This window comes from Ursus americanus, chromosome 19 (genome assembly GCF_024610735.1).
Source record: "Ursus americanus isolate L20-20 chromosome 19, mUrsAme1.1.p, whole genome shotgun sequence".
Taxonomy (NCBI): Eukaryota; Metazoa; Chordata; class Mammalia; order Carnivora; family Ursidae; genus Ursus; species Ursus americanus.
In genome coordinates this window covers 15,234,966-15,254,153 of record NC_142145.1, presented here as the reverse complement: position 1 = coordinate 15,254,153, position 19,188 = coordinate 15,234,966, and the positions used below count along the sequence as shown (strand labels likewise).

At 33.8% G+C, this 19,188-nt stretch overlaps 1 protein-coding gene across 1 annotated transcript in view; it reads left to right on the top strand.

Moving 5' to 3' along the window:
• The first annotated feature begins 1,601 nt into the window (after positions 1-1,601).
• The window catches only part of LOC123787432 (glutamate decarboxylase 1-like), a 227,589-nt gene continuing 210,002 nt past the window's right edge, over positions 1,602-19,188 (top strand). The window contains exon 1 of the mRNA XM_087869770.1: positions 1,602-1,655. The gene's annotated coding sequence lies outside the window, so the exon portion shown is untranslated. The remainder of the gene's footprint in view (positions 1,656-19,188) is intronic.

Below are 19,188 nucleotides of genomic sequence, written 5' to 3'. Positions count from 1 at the left end.
TAACTGGACAGCAACATGCGAGATTGCTTCTCAGGTCTCCAGAAACACTTGAAAGCTACCTAACACCACAGGCTTACGATTACAAATTAAAATTAAGATAAACTATGGCCAAGAATGACTCTAAGATGGGATAGTTATTTGAAGTTACAGGAACGAATTCTTCTTGCCTTTGTTGCTGTTGTGGTTAAGGCTACGATTTTTATGTCAGTATTTATTATATTATTTGTAAAAACAATGTCATTTGGAACTAAATTATTTGGCTGCCACATCATCTCAATCAGTAGTGTTAAAAAAATAGTTCAAACACCTGGGGTTCAATGGATTACTAAAGGAAACAATTTTAATCCATTTTAAATCGTCTCCAGTTAGAGAGGATTGATTGTTCACCATAGCTCACTGTCAAAGGAATACAGCTCCTCGATCTATTTTTTTGGTTGACTAGGTATTTTAATTAAAAATGTCATTAATACCACCAGTGGAATTTTACCAAAATAATAAGCTATATGTGGTTAATAATGTACAACATAAGGTAATAAGACAATACCGAACTGTTGGCATGTATGAGTTTAATTTATCTTTATAATTATAAACAATTAGACAAAAGAAGTAATAACAATTTGATTTATTAGCATATTTGCAGTTTTTAGGAAATAGCAAGCTGTTATCTGCTCTTTATTCTAGTTTAGCCATGGACTATAATAACAAATTAGCTTACATTAGATATTACTCATTATTATAAAGGAATTTATAAGGCAATTGCATTTTAAATATATTTTGCTTCATATTGGAGTATATTATTTTTATAGTTTAAAGGCATGGAGTTTTGGAGACAAAGGTAAATTTTCAAAATACCAGTATTTCCATTTGGAGGTTTTTTTTTGTTTTGTCTTGTTTTTTTTCTTTTTTTAGACAGAGAGCACAAGCAGGGGGAAGAGTAGAGGCAGAAGGAGAAGCAGGTTCCCCACTGAGCAAGCAGTCAGAAGCAGGACTGAATCCCAGGCCCCTGGGATCATGACCTGAGTCAAAAGCAGATGCTTAGCCAACTGAGCCACCTAGGTGTTCCTCCATTTGGAGTTTTTTACATTTGTTAGTTGTTGAAAATCTACTAAACTCTTTGGGCTCTCTTTTGCCAGAAAATTACACTTAGCCACAAAAACAGGTGTGCATGCAAAAATATGCACATACTTTCAACCCATGAATCCTCAGATTAAGAATACCTGTCCAATAGGATGTAGAGTATTATCTAGAATAGAATTAACATTTAAAACTAACTAATCAAACTAAAAATTAATTATTAGTTAATAGTTAAATCATTAAAATAAAACAGATGATTAAATGACATCAAATTCGAATTATTAATTTTATTCTAAATTATTAATTTAAATCTAATTAATTAAATAATATTTCCTGGATTTCTTAATCCAGGAAAACTTTCCGGTAATAAAAGACCTGAATTTTTTTAGATTGGCCCCACCAGTTACATGTTAAAAATTGACTGAGAACAACCAACCAGAAAATATACCCTAGTGAAACTATTAGACTTTAAAAATAAAAAAAATAATCCTTAGTGCTTACATATTAACAGACCAAATAATTTGCAAGGGCAAGATGATGATTGTGGCTTCAGACTTCTCAAAATCAACATTGAAAACAAGGTAAGAACGGAGCAGTATTTTTAAGAAACTTAAGGGAAAAAAGTGCTAACTGCAGATTTTATATCAAATAAATTCTATGTCTTCTTTCTACTAGGGAGTTCATTTGCATTCTTAGTTCCTGAATCCTTAATGGTATTAAACATCTGTATATTCTCTTTTATGTCCATTTGTCCTAAACCACCTAAATGTTCACTGTGTGGTGAGCATGTGTATGTAGCTTGAGAGCATCACATGACAGAGAACAGTAAATTCTATATTTATGTGCTGTTAGCATGAGTACATATTTTAATTTACATATTATATATTCTGGTAAAATCAGAACTGCTTATAAGAAGCTTTCAGTTTTGAAAGTTGTAATCCTATGTAAATTGAAACACTACATTAACTAAAAAATAAAGTACACAAAGAGCTTCTGAAAAAATATCCTTGATTCTTATGTGAAAAGAGGCAATAAGAGCCAATTTAAATGTTCGTGAAATCTTTATTTATATAGAATGCACATTATTATTCACCCAGTAACCGACATAAATTTTCTGAGAAATTTTTGGAGGTCCTTTTAGCGCTGTTCTGCTTACAGAGATCGAATCTCAGTTTATGATACATCTTCGATACCTGCTTTCTAAGATACGGTGACCAGGAGAATAATAACGCAGTGCTGTTTCTTATGGAGTCTATTTTTATATTCTGAGCATTTTCCCAGTTATTATTTTAACCAAACTGTTTGGTATAGTTCACCAGACTGGTGTGATTGATATAAATCTGGAAGTATTGACGATTCTTATCAGTCCCTAGCTTAGAGCATTTTCCTTCATGAACATAGAATTTATACCACTGAGCACTTCACAACTATTACCTCATTTAATGCTTCTAAAAACACTCTGTATTTTATCTCTAATTTACAAAGGAGGAAATTTAAGCACAAGGTGACACAAGCTATTAAATGGTGGAAATGGGATTTGAACACAGGCATTCTGGCTCCAGAATTTGTGCTCCTCAAATTAAATAGATGAAAAGGTAGACTCACAATTAAGTCTTGCGTTACCTCTCATGAATACTGCTTAAAATGCTGCTATAGACTGAACGTTTATGTCTTCCGCAAATTCTTACATTGAAATTCAATCCCCAGTGTGATGGAATTTGAAGATGGGGACTTCAGAAGTTGATTGAGTCATGAGGGTCCCATTAATCCGAATAGGATGAATGCCTTTATAGAAGAAAAGCCAGAGAGCTCCCTTTCTCCTTGGGCCATGTAAGAACACAGAAAAAGGCTGCGGTCTATGAATCAGGACACCGGTTCTCACTAGACATTGAATCTGCTGGGGCCTTTATCTTAGACTTCCCAACCTCTAGAACAATGAGAAATAAACTGCTGTTGTTTATAAAACACCTATTTTGTTATAGCACCTGGATGGGCTAAGAAAAATCCCTTATAAAAATCCCATGATTTTAATGCATAGGATATAATACACAATACAAGTAAAATATAAGAACGAATTCTAGTACTTATATAGATGAGTTAAAAATTCCCATCTGTTCAAACACAAATCACTGGTGGTTCTGTGATAAAAAAAATATTGACAGTGGGAGCCAGGTAGAAGTGACTGCCTGGAATCATAGTTGAAATTTTAAGCAAGAGTGGATATGAGAGAAAGGAGGTAGGAATTAGAACTCAGTCGCTTGCTTTCTTTCTTTCTTTCTTTTTTTTTTTTTTTGAGGTTTTATTTATTTATTTGTCAGAGAGAGCACAAGCCAGAGGGGTGTGGCAGGCAGAGGGAGAAGCAGACTCCCCGCTGACCCAGGAGCCTGCTGTGGGACTCAATCCCAGGGCCCTGGATCATGACCTGAGTCGACTGAGCCACCCAGGCGTCTCTCAGTTGTATTCTGATACTATTGATAAGCATGGTGTTAAAATAATTAAATTTATCATGAATAACATGAAGTAAACAAGATTAAGAAAACTTCTGGATCTGGATGAAGAGTATTGAAGTGTTTGGGGTTAGTCCGAGATGGATTCCACTGGGCTATGAATCCAGATAGCATTCTTACTGTTAACGCTTCTCTTGGAAGTTGTGTGTCCTAATTGCTAACAGTAGCACCCAGCTGTTGGCATCTTTTCAGTAGGATTTAGAGAACTTGACAGCTTCAGACTGATCATTGTTACCTTCATATCTCTGACCCTAGTTTTATAGAGTGGACAGTAATTACTTCCCTTTTGTATTAAACCCTGCCTCTTTTTACCTTGGATAACTTTATTTGCATATCTATCATAAAATCTCACCTAATTCAAAAGAACTGTTTATTTATAAAAATTGGCAAGTGATAAATACTTTGGAAGAAATGTTGAAAGTTATGGATTTTTTTTCCTTTGTCTCCATAGGCATTTATCTTTTTCAGTAAACTAATAGGACACTCTCTTATTCACCACTTCGTTATTGATGCCTATAAGGTCTGACACCTAGCAAGTGTCAGTACATATTTATTGCAGAATGAATTGTCGGAAGCCAGATAGTGAATTTAGAAGTAAATGGGAAATGAGAAAGTGCTAAAGTAGCCTCGGAGGAGATGGAGGACTCCTGCACCGAGCACTTTTGAACTGTATGTTGTTGCTAGATAAAACAAAGTTAGCCCGAAAGCTGATTTAGGAGATTGCCATTGCCGTATTTTCTGGTATGTGCTAGATTTTGACCAAGTGTTGCCTCAGAACCACATAGTTTTTAGAGTCTTCCATAGTGACGAATTTTGTTGCCGGTATGCAAATGTTCCTATTAGTACTGTAGGCGACATTTTTGGTTTTAGTAATAGATTCTCAGTTGGATTCTATCTAGTTCAGACTTCATTTACCTCACACATCTGAGTAATAAGTCACTGACAGTAGACTAATCATAAGGAATTGATATTAGAGGATTATTCTATTTGTTTGGAATAAGGTTTTTCTTCCTTTAAACCAATTGGGATTAGTACCATGACCACTAAATTATAGAAACACTTCTTTGTCCATGATTTTTCAAAGATGGTAGAATAGCCGTTTATTAAATTTTTGTCCCTTACATTAAACACTTTCTTCTTAACAAATACTTTTTTTTTTTTTTTAAAGATTTTATTTATTTATTTGACAGAGACAGCCAGCGAGAGAGGGAACACAAGCAGGGGGAGTGGGAGAGGAAGAAGCAGGCTCCCAGTGGAGAAGCCTGATGCGGGTCTCGATCCCAGAACGCTGGGATCACGCCCTGAGCCGAAGGCAGACGCTTAACGACTGTGCCACCCAAGCGCCCCTTAACAAATACTTATATCAAAATATATAGTTTCACCCATTTTTTAATGTTCTGTGTACGGGATCATATATTGTCTGTCTCATTCGTAATCCATTCCACTATCCTTTGAGTATTTCTGCACTAATCAGACTAAAAAGCCCAAATCTGCAATTTTCAGACTTCCTTGAAAGGATAGTAGAGTCATGTGGACTTGGTTTCTAACAATAATACGTACTTTTTAATGTGATATCTTCTGATCAATATTATGCTTGTGAGACTCACCCATGTTGTTGCATGTGACTATAGTATGAACATTTTATTGGCTGTTTAGTGTAAAATAGAATGAATATCCTTCAATATACTTATTTATTCTGATATTCTGATAATGATTGATATTTAGTCACTATTTTTGATTTATACAAATAACGTTGCTTTGAACAGACTTAAACACATCTACACTGTGCATTCACGTGGGGGCATGTATCTGAAAATAACATTTTTGGATCATAGAGTATGAGTATTTTCTTTTCTTTTTTTAAAGATTTTATTTATTTGACAGAGAGAGAGGCAGCGAGACAGGGACACAAGGAGGGGGAGCGGAGAGGGAGAAGCAGGCTTCCCTCCGCCCCCCCCAGCAGAGCCTGATGTGGGGCTGGATCCCAGAACACTGGGATCTTGACCTGAGCCGAAGGCAGATGCTTAACGAATGAGCCAGCCAGGTGCCCCAGTATTTTCAACTCTAAAAAATAAGCTAAATTGTTTCCCAAAGTGACATATAGATTACACTCCTACCTTTAGTGTATGAGAGCTCCTGTTTTATCCCTGTCAGGTATTGTCAGTTTTGTTTTTTAAAGACACTGGTGGCTGTGTTCTGATATTTCATTGCGATTTTAATGTATGTTTTTGATTACTTAAGAGGCTTAGCATCTTTTGTTATGTTTACTAGTTCATCAGGTAGCCTGATTTATAAAATGCCTGCTTGACATGTTTGCTCACCTTTTCTTATTGGGTCTGTCTTCTTGATTTGTGGGAGTTCTTACACATCTAGGGTCTAAGCACTTTGATTATACATATATGTATACATATATTTCTTCTCCCACTCTCTAATCTAATCTTTTCACTCTCATAATGGAATTGTTTGATAAACAAGTTTTAATTTTATGTAGTCCAGTCTATAAATTCTTTTCATGTTTAGTGCTTTTTTGTCCTATTTAAAGCAGCTTTTCTACCTTAGCTCAAGAAGGTATTCTCTTTTATCTTCTCCTTGAATTTTATTGTTTCACCTTTCAGATTTATTTCTGTAGTATTATTGTAACTGCATTTTCTTTTTTGATGTAAGTGTCAAGATTCCATATGTATGTCTATTGACCCAACATTATTTACCAGAAAGGCTAATCTTTATCCACTGCTTTCTATAAATCAAGCGTCCATATATATATGTTGTTCTGTTTCTTCTTTTTTTTTAATATTTTATTTATTTACTCAACAGAGATAGAGACAGCCAGCGAGAGAGGGAACACAAGCAGGGGGAGTGGGAGAGGAAGAAGCAGGCTCATAGCGGAGGAGCCTGATGTGGGGCTCGATCCCATAACGCGGGGATCACGCCCTGAGCCGAAGGCAGACGCTTAACCGCTGTGCCACCCAGGCGCCCCTGTTGTTCTGTTTCTTAGTTCTGTAATCTTGATTTCACTGTCTATTATGCACTTTTGCACCAATGACACCTTCTCTTATTTACTGTCCCCTTAGAAAATGTTGCCATCAAGTAAAGCAAATTGTCCCACCTGGTTTTCTTTGGGGAAAGTCTTACTACTCTTAAGCTCTAGCATTTGCATGTAAATTTTAGGACTATTTAGTCAAGTTCAACACACAAAACTATTGGCGTTTTTGTTGAGATTGCTTGAAATCAACCTGAGGAGGGAGGTCTGATATTTTTAGTACATTGAATCTTCCAATCCATGAATATGATATATCTCTAATGTACTTGTGCCTTATTCAACTTTTTAAAAAAAATTTTATTTATTTATTTGTGAGAGAGAGAGAGGGAGAGAGCAGGAGCGGCCGGGAGGGGCAGAGGGAGAAAAAGAAGCAGACTCCCCGCTGAGCAGGGAGCCTGATGCAGGGCTCCTTGTGGGGCTTGATGTGGGGCTTGATCCTAGGACTCTGAGATCATGACCTGAGTGAGAGGCAGATGCTTAACCTACTGAGCCACCGAGGTGCCCCCTTATTCAACTTCCTTAGTTATTTCTTATAAGTTTGTATGTACAAGTTTTGCATATCTCTAATTTTATTTCTAGGTGTTTGTTGTTTTTGATGGTATTGTATGTAGTATTTCAAAACATTTTATTTTCTGACAATTGATGGTGTATAGAAATACAACTAATTTTTCTATATTAAATATATATCCTGAATCTTTGTCAAACTCTTAGTAATTCTAATGATTTATCTGTAGATTATTCAGGATTTTATGACATTATACATTATCATATAATCCTCAAATAATGAGATTATAATTGTTTACTTCAAATCTATAATTGTTTACTTCAAATCTATAATTGTTTACTTCAAATCCTCAAATAATGAGATTATAATTGTTTACTTCAAATCTATAATTGTTTACTTCAAATTGTTTATCTGCCTATCACCATCATCTATCTATCTTTACTGCCTGATTATTCTAGCTAGGAAGTGTTATTATTATCATTATTATTATTACTATTATTTTAAACAGATCATTTAGCAGATTTGCCAAGTTTCTTTTTTTAGATTGAGTTTTACTAAATTTGTTTAATAAATCTTTTGAGATAGTTATATATTTTTCCTTTCATGTGTTAAGTTATAATGATTAATTATCTAATGTTAAATCATCATTGCATTCCATAAATAAACCTATCATCATTTAATATGCTTTGTATATATTCATGTATTCATTTTGTTACTAATTTGATTAGGAATTTTACAACTATATTCATGAGTAAAAATCTAATACCATTTACCTTCCTTGTTCTGTCCTTATCAGTTTGGTAACACAGTTTTACTGGTCACGTAAAATGATTGGAAAATGTTCTTCCTTTTTTTAATCTTTGGAATATTTTTTGTGCTTGCCATTTTTGCTTCTTTAAATATATGGCAAATTTCACTGCTGAAGTCATCTGGGCCAGGAGTTCTTTTAAATGAAAGCTTTTAAATATAGATTGAATTTCTTATTTTTTGTGAAAGTTATGTTATATTTTTTTGCCTAGGAATTTGTCCATTTCATATACATTTTCAAATTCATTGGAATAATTTTTCCTGATATTTTCTTTTCAGTAATTTCATAATCTGTAGTGATGTCTTCTTTTTCAGTCTTGACATTGGTTATTTACTTTTCTCTTTTTTTCTAGTAAGTTTGTTTGGTTCCTTTTAAATTCTGTTGTTCTTTTCAAAGAACAAACTTATTGTTAATCCTCTATTGTATGTGAAGTTTAATTAATTTCTGCTCCTTATTATTTAATTCATTTTTCTTTATTTGGTTTTATTTTGCTTTTATCTTCTGAAGATAAGTCCTTACCACACTAGTTTTTAATTTTTTTCTTCTTTAATATTTGCAGTTGGGAAAGTAAATCTTTAAGCCCTGCTTTACCTGTATGTCACAAGGTTTTATTGGTAATATTTTAATTGTTCAGTTCAAAAATGGTTTCTTCTCTCTGTTGTGTCTTTTCTTCTTTTAAAATTATTTTGTATTTCCAAATATATAGGATTTTCTTATTACCTTTTATGTTACTGATTTTTAGCTTTATTAATTATATGACTTACTCTCAAAAACTTTTGTTGGGCTTCTTTTTGTTGTTTTTTTTAATTTACCTTTTTTAAAATTTCTTTTTTTTATTATTGAAGTATAGTCGACATACAGTGTTATGTTAGTTTCGGGTGTACAACATGGTGATTTGACCATTCCATACATTATGCACTGCTCACCACAGTAAGTAAGGTACCATCTGTCACCACACAAAGTTACTACAATATTATTGACTATATTCCCTGTGCTGTATTTTTCATCCCTATGACTTACTTATTTTATAACTGGAGGTTTGTACCTCTTAATCCGCTTCACCTATTGTGCCCATCCTCCCACCCCCATCCCCTCTGGGTTTCTTTATGGCCCTGCATATAGTCACTTTTTTGTAAATGTTTTATTTGACCTGAGAAGAGTTGGGTTTTCTGAAGTTATTAGCTTTAGTGTTCTTTATTAGATCGATTTTGTTAATTGTTTAGATTTTCTTCATCCTTAAAACATTTTGTCTGTTTTCTTAGCAACTAAAGAGTTTATGTTAAAATCTCACAATATAATTGTGCTTTTTTTCTACTGTTCATTGTAGTTCTGAAATTTTGCTTTATGTATTCTCAAGTCATGTTATTAGGTACATAAAATTTAAAATTTATATATTTTCCTGGTGCATTGAACCAGTCTCATTTTGAAGTGTTTATCTCCAGTAACGCTGTTTGTCTTAAAGTAATTTTGGTTTATTAAGCTTGATCATTATTTTTTTCAGTAGTTTTATTTAATGTTCACATGAAATATTTCTTTTCTTGCTGCTTACTTTCATCTTTGCTATATCATACTGTTTTAGATGTGTCTTATAAACGGCATATGCTTGTATGTCTGTGTATGTGTATTTTAGTCAGAAAATTTTTGTCTTTTAATTGCATTAGTTAAGTCCATCCACATGTAACTGTAATAATGGCTAGATATGGGTTTAAATCTACCATTTTAATATTTTAGTATTAAATATATTTTAATATTTTCTATTTGTTTCATCTGTACTGTGTTTTATTTTCCCTCTTTTCTGAAGTTTTCTTGGGCTTATCAAGTACTTTTAAAAATTCCATTTTTCTCTGCATTAGTTTGGAAGTTAACTATTTTTATATGAATATTTTACCCTAAAGATTTCCTTCAATTATCATGGTCTAAGTTAATTGGTACTTTTCATTGTTTTGACAGATGATAAGACCTGACAACTCATGAGTTCTATTTATCTTTTCTCTTTATGTGCTGCTGTTGTTTTGTACTATAATTTGATACATATTTCAAAAATTCCCAGGAGTTATTATAATTGTTTTATATAGTTAATATTATTCTAAACCTACCTACCTATTTTTCTTTTCTCTCTCTCTCTTTCTCCATTTGTTTTTGCATTCCTAACTTTTGATATGGGATTACTTTTTCTCTGCCTGAATTTCTAATTTGAGGAAGTGTGTCCACTTATTAAATTTGAAACCTCATTATAGTCCCCTGAAATTGTGTTATTACTCTGTTTTTTCAGTTGGAATGAGAGTGAGGAAAAAGTAGTCACCCTCTTATCAACTGGATGATTGAGTCAATGCTAGGAATTGATTAATATGAGTAAATACAGTATATTATTTATATTCAATGTGATTTTAAATGAAAGGGTTTTGGATGTCTAGGAGGCACACTGCATTGGCTAAAGTTTTATGAGTTTTTTTCCATTTCTCTGGTTATTATTTCAGCTTGTTGTTATTTCAATTCCCTGCTGAATACTTCTGATTCAAGAGAATTGCCTATGAGTGAATTGAGATGTTGAAAATGAAGTAATATGAAAATTGTTTATAGAAATATTTGTAGTTTTTATCAATACTTAACAGAAAGCTCTCAGACAAAAATAATAGTGGAGAGTATTAGTTTAAATAACAGAAAATGAGTACTTATTAGTGTGAAAACAAAAGTCTGTAGAGTTAGTGGGTAGCCAGAAGAGAAAACAATCAATTTTGGGTATATTGTGAACTATGTGGTAGATAGCAATGAGACAATAAATACAAATTAGAATAAAAGGGCAGCACAAGAGAGCTTTAAGGGTTATAAATCAAGATTTTTAATCAATAGAAATTGCTCTTGGGAGCATACCTGTTGCTCATGAAAGTAATTATAACTCTACTTCATCTTGTCTTATGAAGCATCTTAGAGGGTGGATCCCCAATAAACTATGGTGATTGGGCTTCTATAAAGTATGCTTTATGGTGAATTTTAAAAACAGTTCAATTTTGCTTTATTCTACAGCTCTTAGGAAAAAAGATCTTTGTTTCCACAGCCAGTATGTCATCAGCTAATAAAAATACAAACATGTATACAATTATTGCAGCAATTATAGAGAACTTCACTGTTTAGATGTTGTGGTAAGATATGGTTTATGTGTGTGTGTGTATATATATATATACCAAAAATGATGTATAGTAGCTAACCTTTATTTATATAAATATTCTATTTTTATATCTATAGACTTAAATCAGGCTTTCCATAATCAATCCTTGTCTAATTAACAGGCATTTACAAATTTATGAAAGAGGAAAAATACAAGATATACTTGTTGTTAAAAAGTAAAGCAAAGATAAAAAATAAAGAAAGTAATGTATTAGGGTCTTTTTTCTGAAGTCTTTCAGACAGCACATTACAATGTAGGAGTTTAATAATTTGTTCAGTTGGTGAATAAATCATTTACTGGCATTAGGGTTAGACTTACAAATTTAGTATACTAATATTTTCCATCTGTGTCATTAAAAAGTCTTTTAAAACATTAAATATTTCACCTGTCTTTTGTTATACTTTCGTACTTAAATCAGTTTATTAACAGATGGATTTACAGCAAGTCCTAGAAACTGAGCAAATAGAACTCATACTTTAGCTTTAATCTAAGACTTTTTATATACTTCATAAAGTTTTAGTTACATTTTAAATTCTCCATAAGACACAACTTGCCAGATAAAGAGATTCTCTAGTGTTTTCTTCTTTTCTTCCTTCCTAGTTTCTTTCCTTCCTTCTGTCCATCTGTCTTCTTTTCTTTGTTCTATTATTGCCCAAGCTGAGATTACCCAGGTACTCTTTAGTAAGCGATGTTGGGTATTTATAATCAGTGGATAGAATTTGCCTTTTATAGATGAGATTCCAGTAAAGGCTCAGATACAGCCAGCAAACCAAAAAATCCATGTTTTGTTTAGGCATTTAGCTATAAATGCAAGCTAGTCTGCAGTTCATCAAGTGTTTAAATTCTGAGTTATAAAGGACAGGGCAAAATGATGTCCCTTCATTTCTTGTTGGGGCGTCTTTCCTTCATTCCTTTCTTCTTTCTTTTTTCCTTCCTTCTTTGCTACCTTCCTCTCCTAAAGTTCTCCCTCTACCTCCTCACCTTAACTCCCTCTTACTTTCCCCCCTTTTTTCTCTTTTCTTTCTTCTTATTCTTTTCTAAGTAGTTTTAGTACTAGTGAGGAAAAGGAGCAGAGATTTGTATTAAAAAGGTGGTGAAATTGGAAAGGCTCTGCCCTCTAAGACAGCTCTAGAGGTATTTGTGGTGTATTTTTCCCTTTGTGAATTCCTAGATTAATATTTTTTCTTTTAATAAGGTTTCAGTTTTGTAGATTACCTAAATTAAGAAATTGATGAGTGAATTTTCCCATAGACCAAAAAAAAAAAAAAAAGCTGGAATTCTTCAGGTCATATCTGGCTTTCTTTGTACTCTGTGAAACGGAGTGTCTCATTATTTCCAGAAGTTACTACATTCTCCTTCTTTCCTTCCTCCCTCCCTCATTCCTTTCTACCTTCTTTCCTTCTTTCCCCCTTTTTTCTTTCCTCTTCTCTTTTCTATTCTTTTCTCTTTTTTCTTTCTTTCATATAGTCTAATGGATCTTCCCTCAAAGATAATATGCAGACTGGAGACCTCACATTTTTAAATTTTTGATCCAGTGTTTTGTTCATTTAGTGTTTGTTCAGTTTTAAAATGCTGTGGTGGGGGGCCACCTGGGTGGCTCAGTTGGTTAAGCATCTGACTCTTGGTTTCAGGTCAGGTCCTGATCTCAGTGTCCTGGGATTGAGCTCTGTGTCAGGCTGCCTGCTCAGCGGGGAGTCTGCTTGAGGATTCTCTCCATTTGTCCCTCCCCATGCACCTGTATGTGTGCTCTCTCTCTCAAATAAATAAATCTTTAAAAAAAATGCTGTGGTAGGGGCACCTGGCTGGTTCAGTCAGAAGGGCATGTGACTCTTGGCATGTTGGGTTTGTAAGTTTGAGCCCCACAATAGGTGTAGAGGTTACTTAAAAATAAAATCTTCAAAAATAAAATAAAATGCTGTGGTAAATATGCTACTGATAAAGGTAATAGATGATGATACAAAATAGATTTTTACTAAAATGCAAGTATTCCTTGCAGCTTATTTTGTTAATTTTAAGGTCATTTTCAAGTGATTAGTAGGATGACTGTCTTGCTATAGGTGTAAAACTTGTCAAGTTCAAGGGCAACTTCGCTGTTGGTTTTATTTGCAGATGCAGGTTTCCAAAGTCAGGCAATAACAGCCATAATATTGCATGCATTATGTCACTTAAAGTTTTTCACCTAAAAATTTCCATAAATAAGTGAATCTACCTACATAAGTCAAATAAACCTTCATAAATTTGTGATTATTAGCAAAAATAAAGTTGTCATTTTGAGTTTCAATATCATGATATAGATAGACACAATCAATATCATTCTTTATTCTAATTATATTCAGCTTTATAAGTAAACTTAATCAGAGGTTTACTGTTAACTCTGAAGTTATTATCATTTGATTTATATGTGGTGACTTTGGTTGGTTTTTTAAAAAGAACTTATTTTGGGGGGCACCTGGGTGGCTCAGTCTGTTAAGCATCTGCCTTCAGCTCAGGTCATGATCCCAGGGTCCTGGGATCGAGCCCCATATTGGGCTCTCTGCTCAGCAGGAGCCTGCTTCTTCCTCTCCCTGCCGCTCCCCCTGCTTGTGCTCTCTGTCTCTCACTGTCTAATAAATAAATAAAATCTTAAAAAAAAAAAACCTTTAAAATAATAACTTTTTTTTAAGAGCTGTTTTAGGTTCACAACAAAATTGAGAGAAAGGTAGAGAGAGTTCCCATGTCCCTGCCCCCACACATATAAATATATCATATTCACTCAGAGTCTATAGTCTATATTACCTGTGGGTTTGTCTATAATGTCTATGATGACATATATCCATCATTACGGTATCATACGGTATTTTCACTGCCCTAAAAATCCTCTGTGCTCTACCTATTCATCCTCCACCATCCACAACCCCTCACACTATGACTGATTTTTTTTTTTACTGTTTCCATAGATTTTTCTTTTCTATATTGTCATATAGTTGGAATTGTACAGTAAGTAGCCTTTTCAGATTGGCTTTTTTCACTTAGTAACATGCATTTAGGTTTTCTCCATGTCTTTTCATGGCTTGATAGCTTATTTTTTTTCAACATTGAGTAATATTCCATTGTCTGGATGTATCAGTTTATATATCCATTCACCTACTGAAGGACATCTTGATTGCTTTCAAGTTTGGGCAATTATGAATAAAGCTGCTGTAAATATCCTTGTGCAGGTTTTTGGGTAGACATAAGTTTTCAACTCCTGTGGATAAATACCAAGAAGTGAGTTTGTTGGATTGTGTGGTAAGATATGTTTAGTTTTGTAAGAAATAGCCAAACTCTTCCGAAGGGGCTACATGATTTTGCATTCCCACCAGCAACATATGAGAGATCCTGTTACCTCATATTCTTCCACATTTGGTGTTGTCAGTGTTCTGGATTTTCATCAGTCTAATAGGTGTGTAATGGTATGTTATTGTTTTAATTTGCAATTCTAATGACATATGATGTGGAACATCTTTTCATATGCTTATTTGCCATCTGTATCTCTTTTTTGGTGAGGTGTCTGTTAAGGTCTTTAACTCATTTTTTAATCAGGTTGTTTGTTTTCTTTATTGTTGACTTTTAAGAGTTTGATTAGTTTTATCACCATTATGAGGTTATATTTATAACTTATACCCATCAAGATCAACCTCCAACTACATTTACACTCTATGATGAATGACATTATCATTAATAATAAGATCTTGTTATTTAACCTTGATACTTAGAAGCTGGACTAAATAAATGGAGATTTCCATGTGTTTCTTAAAATAAATAGATTTTCATCATAAACTTTAAAAACTAAAAGCTATTAACAGAGTTACAGGTCTTGAAGTCAACTTGAGCATAGGCCTAAGAGTTTGATGTCTCCATTCTTTTGGGGACTTACAGGAAGAGTAACCATTTCTTGTAAAGCAAATATAACAAGTCAGTTTTGCAGGAAAATGGCTTATATTTAGTGTTTTTTTTTTCCATCTCTTTTATTTAGACGATGAGTCATAGACAATTCAATGTCTTATTAAGACTGCAAATGAAAAGAAAACTGAGATAGCATGATACTTCTTTTTAAAGATTTTATTTTTAAGTAATCTCTATACCCAATGTGGGGCTCAAACCCACAACCCCAAGATCAGAAGTCACACACTCTACCAATTGAGCCGGCCGGGCACCCTGAAAACATCATGCTTTTTATGATTCTACTGCATTAGAAAAGTAGACATGCTTAAATAAAGTGCAGATTTTTCAACACTGGTGTTTAGAAAGTCCAAAAAGTATTTTTCCCCATTTTGAACTTTTATCTGAAGCAGTGGAATGTTCACAAGATTGATGAAAAAGGCAAAATTCATCAGCTGGAAAGGTACATTTGCCTACATTGAGAAAACTGGAGAAAAATGAACTGTATAAAAGCAGGGAGGAGGAAGAAGAAGGAGGAGGAGGAAAAGGAGGAGAAGAAGGAGAGGAAGCTGAAGAAAGGGAGGAAGGGGAGGGAGGGAGAAAGAAGAGGAAGAGGAAGAAGAAGAAGCCGATGACGATGACAAAGCAGATGGCAAACCTGTAATAGCGCTCTACTAGACTGCTTTACCTGCTACCAAATACCAGAGTAGACTTGTTTCAGTCCACAGCTGTATCTGTAAGAACTTTTTTGCTGCTTTTCCTTCTCTCACTGACCCTGATCCTGCAGGTAGTAGAAAAGGCAGGAGTAACTGGAAAAAGGAGAGTAAAAGCAAGGAGAAAGAAGAAAAGAAAACCCAACCAAACACCCTTACCTGCTTGTGGTGCTGGCGTAGTAGGGATTAGGCAGAAGAGAGATGCCATCACTTACATGCATTTTGAATATTTTGAGTATTGCACTATATCGAACATTTAAATGATTGAACTGAACTCTTTTGTGAATAGAAGTAAATGTATCCCTTTTCATTACTTAAAAGTAATGAGAAACATGGATCTTGCCTTGAATTTCATCTAGTTAGCAGGAAAAAATCTACCCACATGAAATTAATTTTAAGAGATTGTGAGAGATGAAAATAAAGTTTCATTATCAGGTATTCCATGATCATGCCTCTGCAACCAAATCATTATACTTATCATAGGCATCAGTTAAAGAATATGAGTATGTCCCCCTTGTGTCAACTAAAAATATCAGAGTTTACATGAAATGGAAAATAATTATGTAAATGCTTACATGTTTCAGGCCACAAATATAATTTACTTACTATTTTTTTCAACAAAAGCTACAAATTAAAATGCCTATTAGGTTCTTTTAAAATGGGAAACATTTTTCACTAATGTAATGTCCTTTTTTTTTTTACTGATAATTCTGGTTTTTTTCTACAGATAGGGTTGTTGCAAAATTATTTGTCAAAAGAGTTTTTATAATGACATCTTTAGAAAATGAAGTAGATGACTTTACGAGAGTCTTAAAATTGTAAATGCTGCTGAAAGACTCATCCCTGTTTTCAGCGCTGCATTTCTCATGAATCTGGCTGCTATGGACATCAGCAGCCAGTTTTATGCAGCCCGTCAGGTCATGTCATCCCCATGTGTCACCCAGCAGAGCAGAGCATCTTTAATAATAATAATAATAATAATAATAATAATAATAATAATAATAATAATGGCATGATTAAAAACTGAAGAATCACTTAAAAAAAAAAACCTTTTAGTACAAGTCTCTTGCTTGGATAATTCTGGATAGACTCCCAGTTTACATTTTCATGCCGGTTTAAATTCTATTAATGATAAATAAAAAACTTCTAAAACTTTATTTCACATTATTTTCTCTAACTGTAAAATCAAGAGGTGTCACCAAACTATTTTCTATATATTCATAGCTGTATCTGTGTAAGATAAAGTGCCTCGTATGCATTTTCTCTTCACTTTTACTTTCTCCCATCTCTGTACCACCAAATTCTTGACCTTTATAAATGCAATGCATGGTTCGGGGGTCATGTATGTTTTATATTCTGTAAAAATAAGTACAAATGTATTCTTCTTTTAAGTAGTTTTTGAAATTTTCACATTTCCATTTACCACCCCCCCATTTGTTTGCTTCGCTCTTAGTCAATTAGTAAAAGTCCTGCAATGATCATTTTATGACAGTGCGTAGATTAAACATCACCTTAATCCTTGCATTTTAGAATCTTTCATGTGGCCTTCACACACTGCAGAATACTTGGCTGTGTGTGTGCTGGACATTTATGCAGAGAAATGGACCCAGGGATAGATGGGTGGATAGAAATGCTTTAATAAATATTAGGTATTATATCAAAAACACTGCTCTTAAATAAAATGTTATGTTAATTTTTACCTGAATTTAACACAATAAAAAGGCATTGTTAAACTGAAGACATTTACATTTAATACGTATTTCTTAATCACAACACATTTCTTAAAAGATTCTTTTAAGACAACAAATATTATGAGAAACTTAAGAGGTAGTGACAGTACTTTTCATATACATTTCATTTTGAGACAGCTTTACTGTTTTCCTGCTCTGATCAGCCATGGCATTGACAATTTATATACTTTTCCATTTGCTCTTTCCCATCCTCTCTTTTCCGTAATTCTATCAGCATTTTATATTGTACTGAAATATGAGCTTTGCTGTTCCTTACCCATAATTCCCATTGTGGTTTAGTGTGTACTTTAGAAAATGCCGGTAAAACTACTGATAGCATCAGTCCTTTTGCCACAGCTTCTTCAATGCCAAATTCCCTGTTGATTTGACATAGAAGTTTATCCCATCCCACACTCTTCATCAAGGAGATTTTGGATGCTATACATTTTTAATTTTTTTAAGATGTTAAATTTCTTAAATGGTATCTTGACTGCATATAACGGTACTGGGTCACTCTTCCCTCTCCCTCCCCCACCTCTAACTTTGTAGAGATTGTTCCATTGTCTTCAATAGTTCGTGTATGGAGAAATGGTCTCCCTGAGAACAGAAAGGTTTTTTCCTCTTATAGATTTGTTATTTGTGTCTGGAATATGCCTAAAGCATATTTTGTCCATCTTTAATGTTTGTCCTTGCAAATAGAACATTGTTAGTATTGAGCATTTGTATTACGTTTTATGGTTCGCAGTGTCCTCCGTTAACCTGCAAATAGACATTTTCCTTTATTTCAGGAAAATTTTCTTGCAGTATGTCCTCAAATATGTATACACGCTTTTCTGCTTGTCGAATTGTCTATCTTAAGGAAATCCATTTTCTAAATGTTTTTTCTTTTTCTTTTTTTTGTTAGTATTGAGCATTTGTATTACGTTTTATGGTTCGCAGTGTCCTCCGTTAACCTGCAAATAGACATTTTCCTTTATTTCAGGAAAATTTTCTTGCAGTATGTCCTCAAATATGTATACACGCTTTTCTGCTTGTCGAATTGTCTATCTTAAGGAAATCCATTTTCTAAATGTTTTTTCTTTTTCTTTTTTTTGGTCTTTTTTTTGTTTTTCAGTTTTCTTCTTTTTTTAAAATCTCTTTTGATTTTTAATGTTGTTTTGGTGTGTTTCTGTATTCGCCATCTCACTTGTTTTCATTTTGTTCATGTTTCAGGAACTCTGCACAGATATTCTTTGCCCTAAAATAGAATAAATGAATTAATAATTCTCTTCTAACTTCAAGACTTTTTCCCCCTCCTGTTCTGAGCTATCACTTGAGTTTGGAATAACACATACTCTGTGGCCCATAGAAATGGTTTGGAGAGTAGGAGGTTTGGAAGCAGAGTCTTCAGCTTGTGTTAGGCCATCTGGAAGCCGTACTGTTTTCTTCCCAGTGTGGAGCGTGTCCCACTTCCAGCACAGACACAGCACTATGCAGCCTATATTACTGAAGCTGCTGCTTCCTTCAGAGGAAGTCACCCCATGTTCACATTCGGGCATCCTCATTTTCCTCCCAGGGTGAAGAAGAAAAAGATTAAGGAAGTATACAAGTTACTTCTCTCTAGATTTGGGGATTGGATTGGGCATTTTCAGAATTGCCATCACCTCAGAACACCTCATGAAATCTTGAGTATGGATAAGGAGCTAAAAGCTCTATGCATGCGTATTAAATTTTTCAATAAATATTAACTCTAAAATGGGCAAGTT